The 5490-nt window shown below is 41.7% G+C and overlaps 1 non-coding gene across 1 annotated transcript; it reads right to left on the bottom strand.

Annotated features, from left to right (window-relative positions):
- Positions 1-3066: 3066 nt before the first annotated feature.
- On the bottom strand, positions 3067-3172 carry LOC147943863 (small nucleolar RNA R71). The gene has a single exon (XR_015558692.1). It is a non-coding gene; the product is annotated as a small nucleolar RNA R71 (small nucleolar RNA).
- Positions 3173-5490: the final 2318 nt, after the last annotated feature.

A 5490-nucleotide genomic window follows, 5' to 3' on the forward strand; every position in this document is an offset into this window, starting at 1 on the left:
ACTAACTGTGCCCGAATATCCACCTCAATCTCTGCTGCAGTCTCAACTAGCTCTGCACGCGTAGCATAACTACGTCCTCTACAATGGACCCTCAAGTCATCACAAAGAGCCCTCATAAACCTCCAGATCTGGGCCTCCTCAGGCTCTCGCACTGACCGCGTCCCATGAGACAACTGAAGGAACTTCACCTCAAACCGGTCCAATGTCTCTCTAGGAAAATACTTGAGGTTGAACTCCAAGACGAAGTCAGCCCAAGTCATCTCCCTCAGCACTCTTCTAGCAGCCACTGATCTCCACCACACCTGAGCATCACCAACCAGATGATGGAATCCTATGTCCACCCAAAACTCCTCAGGACATCTCAGAGTATGGAAGTTACGTTCCACACTCGTCCTCCACGCATCTGCAACAGTAGGATTTGTACCACCCAAAAACCGCTCAGTCACGAGACCCTTCATCTCCTTGAGCATGGAAAAATAACGTACATGTGCTCCTGCATCCGCAGCCACTGGCTGCCGCTCCTCCGCCACCACTGGTGGCACTACCTGAGCCTGAGTCGGTACCACTGGTGGCAACCGCTCCGACAACTGTGCTAGCATAGCTGCAAAGTCTGCACCAGGGACTCCACCTGCTGGGACTCCCACACTCGGGACCCTATCATCACCGGCCATTGGAGCATCAACACCGCCCCCTCCGGCCACACTAATGGAATCCTCCTGGACACCCTGCGACTTGCCAACACCCTCATCTGTCACACTCTGGTCTGCAGTCACACTCACTGTTGGGCCTCTGCCCTTACCACGACCACGTCCGCGTCCACGACCACTTTATTCTAGCTAGTTTATTAACAAGCTTTAGGCTTTGATATCCCATTTTTAAACCTCACTTTCCTCTCTTGTCTTGTTTGTTTGTTTGAGGGCAAGCAAAGACTAAGTTTGGGGGTTTTGATGTCACTATATTTTACCATATTTATGGTCTTGTTTATTTCATGTTTTGCATCATATAGAAGTCATTCCTTAGGTTTTATAGCCATTTATGTCCAAATATGCACTTAGGATGTTTAGAAGCATGCATTGCATACATTTGTGCATTTGGAGTATTATTATGTGTTATGGAGCTCTAAAAGGGTAAGGAAGGACTTGCTGTTATTTCTGGAGCTAAAAAAGAGGATTGGAAGTATCAGAAAGGGAAAAGAAGGCACTCGACCATACCACTCGAGCAGGCACACGGTCGAGTACATGGTCGTGTTCATAATGAGCTCCTCAAAGATTGATCCGAATGTAGATTTGACGTTGCGATTCAGGGCAATTGCGATTTGACGTTGAGAGTTGTAGGAAATTGAGTTATATTTCCAATGCCGGTGGTTTCAAGGCAATGGGATCTGTCGTTCAAGAGTTATACCTGTTTTACTAAACCGATATCATACCAGATCGAAGACTGGAGTTACTTGACGGACCAACCACTCGACCATGCACTCGACCGAGCATGGTCGAGCACTTGCAGCCAACTCTCTATTTTGTCCTCTAGCTAACTAGGGCTTTCTCCTCTTTACTATATTTATGTGCTGGCACTTGTGGCCGAAAAGAGGAGACCCTGTAGACACCTCATAACCTAGTTTTTGCCATTTTTAGCTAAGAGATTAGATGTTTTGTTGATTTTTGACTATAATGATCTAAGTTTAATGCCTGCTTTTATATGATCTTTGCTAGTGAGAGCTAGATTGAGAGTATCTTAGCTTGATTGTTATTGCCAAGAGATTGGATTAACTTGTATTAGGAGATCATTGTCTAGAGATAGCTCATGTTTGATTGAGGTTTGTTGGCTAGTTTAGATAATCATAGCTTGAGTCCAGCCCATGAATCCATCCTTAGGACCCTCTTTATCTATTGATTTACCTGTTTGAATCCTGTTTAATCGCTTGCTGTTTGTTTACTTTCGTTCTGCTCTGTTTTGTTTGATGCTCTGTTTCAGTTCTGTTCATTCGCTTGTCAACTCGACCACCCACTCGACCATGCACTCGACCGAGTGCTAGGTCGAGCTCCAGTTTACTTTCTTGTTTATGCATTGTTCTGTTCTTGTTTTCTTCTACTTATTAGTCAATTCTGCTTAGTATTGTTTATTGCACTTGTTCTACAGTTTAATTCAGCATTACTATTGTCTTAATTAGTTGCCTTAGTTCATTGCATTTCATTATTGTCATTAGGTTGTTAGAAACAAATCAACTTGATATTGGGCTTAACTTGAATGCATTGATCACATCTTGACTGCTTACATATCACACTCTTTATGGATTGACATCCTTTATGCTACAACATCATAAGGGTATTGAAACACCTTGCATACCATTCATCATCATCTCTGCTTATGTCTATGTTTGCATGTTCTCATACATTCATTGCATAAGTAGACCTAGAAAAAAGTCCTTGTTTCAATTGGCGTCGTTGCCATTAGGGTGTTTATATGTTCCAGTCGAGATTTCATTGTTTCAAGATTAAGCTATGTTACTTTTTATTCTATTACTCACCTCTTTCTTGTTCTGGTGTTCTGTTTTGATTCTCAGGTACCACTCGACCAGGCACTCGGCCGAGTACCTCAAAGCAAACGGTCGAGTGCTTGTTCGAGCACCTGCTCAGATTCTCAAAAACACGGAAGAAGAGGTGGTAATGGAACTCCCACATGATCAGACTGAACCTCACAAGAGAAGGAAGATTGGTGATAGTGATACTCCCACTACTCATACTCAAAGATATGGGATAGTGCCTCCTCCTATCCACAACACAACCTTCACAATCAAGACTAGTCTGATCTCAATGGTTAAGAGCAGCAGATTTTATGGCCTGCCTACTGAAGAACCACTTGCACACCTTGATGAGTTTGATAGCCTCTGTAGCTTCACAAATATAAATGGAGTTAGTGAGGATGCATTGAAGCTGAGATTGTTTCCTTTTTCTCTAGGAGATAAAGCCCATCAGTGGGAGAAGACTCTACCTCCTGGAAGAATCACCTCTTGGGTTGAATGTAAGAAGGTCTTCCTTGCAAAGTTCTTCACTAGCTCAAGGACTGCACATTTAAGGAATGAAATTTCAGGATTTCTACAAAAGAACAATGAGACCTTTTGTGAGGCATGGGAGAGGTTCAAAGGCTATCAAACACAATGCCCACATCATGGATTCAGCAGTGAATATTTGTTGTGTACTTTGTATAGAGGTGTTCTTCCCAAGATAAGGATGCTCCTAGACACAGCCTCCAATGGAAGCTTTATGAATAGAGATGTAGTTGGAGGTTTGGAATTAGTAGAGAATCTTGCTCAGTGCAATGGAAATCATAGTGAGGAGTATGATAGAAGCTTAAGGGGAGGTGTTGATTCTCAGGATTGGCATAGAAGGGAACTACAAGCCTTGAATGAGAAGCTTGAGAAGCTAGATAAGCTCTTTCTACACAAAAGAGAGGACTCCCAGCAAAAGAAGGTACATGTTGTTTGTGAAGATGAGCAGTCTATGGTCCCAGTTTATCCTTCACAACAACCCCATCAAGCTCCTGCTCAAGATCATGAGATGAAGAATATGCTTCAGCAACTCCTACAAACTCAAGCTAATGGAGCCATGGAAACAAGTAAGAAGCTCACAGAGATGAATAACAAGGTGGACTGCACATACAGTGACCTTAATATCAAGATTGAAGCTTTAACTTGCAGAATGCTTCTCCTAGAGAGCAAGAGTGAATCTTCTTCTTCTTCTAGACAACTCCATGGGACAGAAATTAAAAATCTAAAGGAGTTTGCCACTGCCCAAGCTATCTCTCTCAAAGAAATATCTTCAAAGCTCCCTGAGGAAAGTGACAGCCAAGATGGGGAAGATTTTCTCCAACCAGAGGTGCAGAATGAGAAGAAAACTGAGTTTGGGACACCACTCGACCATACACTCGACCATGCACACGGTCGAGTGCCTGGTCGAGTGCTTGATCGAGTCATTGCTCAAGAATCTAGCAAGCCGGTTCAGTTCATTCCTCCTCCCTATCAGCCACCTTTGCCATTTCCAGGACGGTTTAAAGAGCAAATGCTGAAAAAGTACAAGGCTTTTATTGATAAGCAAGCATTGATGGTCTTGAGTCATGAACTTTTTTTACAAGATGTTGAAATAAATGAGAAGCCACAAGTTAAAGAGCTTGAGCAGAAGAAGCCAACTATTGATGGGCAAACCTTCAGGATTGAAGAGAAAGGTCATGAAACTGAGTCTGGAATCTTTAAGGGTGTGAATGGGGTAGAAACAGAGATTTTAGGTCACTCGGCCTTCCACTCGACCTACCACTCGACCGAGCAACTTAAGTCACTCGACCGAGTTGTACCAAGTCACCCAAAATGCCCAGACTTCATCCCCAAGCTTCACCAACAACAAGAGCCAAGAAACCCCTTCTCTGATGGTTTGTCTGAGCTTCAAACTATCAACATTCTACATGATTCAGTGAGGGAATTAACAACTAAGGATGAGGAGATAAGTGGACAAATCAAGAAGCTTCATGGTAAAGTTAGAAGTTTTTCTCCAAAGAAAGCAAGGCAAGGTCTGAGTATTATCAGCAGACACAGCTCTTTTAGCATTGACCCAGGAATAAGAGGAGCACTACAATCTTTGGGAACAAAGGGGACTTCATCACCTCTATATCACCCTTCCAAAGCATAAGGAGTATGCAAAGTCAAGCTTAGAGACTTTAAACAAGCTCACTTTGGAGGAAGTCCCAAAGGTATCCATGTACATATTGGTTTAAGTTTCTTGTTATTTTGATCTTGTTTTCTTTTGTGTTATGATTGATCAGGTAGCATGAAGGTCCTTTAGGCACTTGGTGATATTCCAAAAATGAATCCCACCCTCAACCCATCCCAAGTAATACTCCAACTCTATCTTTGTATATACCATTGCATTTCTTGATTTTGTGTTGCTTCTTGATTCTTGAATCCTCTTTCAAATTTCTCTTACACAGGGGACTGTGTAATTTAAGTTTGGGGAAGGGTTTGAGATAGCATTTGACATTGTTTTCTGTTTTCTTATTTCAAATTTTTAGCATAATCATGTTAATACTTGCATTGCATCTAAGGCATAGAAAAACCCTAAAATTTGAAAAATTTTGCAAAAATCTTTATAAAAAAAGAGTGTTCATGTAGTTTACATTGCATATTAGGATCTTGTTTAGCATGTTTCATATAGGACTGTTTAATATTTGCATTAGGGATCTATGATGAGTTTTGCCTTGTTAGCTTGTTTAAATTCACTAAACTAGGATCAATGCCCAAGTTAATAGTACTTTGATGCTAGTTGAGTAGTTAGAAGCATAAGATTGAACCAAGCCTTGAATTCCTGCATTGCATTTGGTCTAAATTGAAGCATGTTGTGATTTGATGCCATTTCCTACTTATAAGAACCTAATATTGACTTTCAATTATCAACTTGTGCATTGCTTTAAACTCATGGATACCATATACATGTTTGGATCATCTTT

This window comes from Camelina sativa, chromosome 5, assembly GCF_030686135.1.
Source record: "Camelina sativa cultivar CO46 ecotype springtype chromosome 5, ASM3068613v1".
NCBI classification, from domain to species: domain Eukaryota; kingdom Viridiplantae; phylum Streptophyta; class Magnoliopsida; order Brassicales; family Brassicaceae; genus Camelina; species Camelina sativa.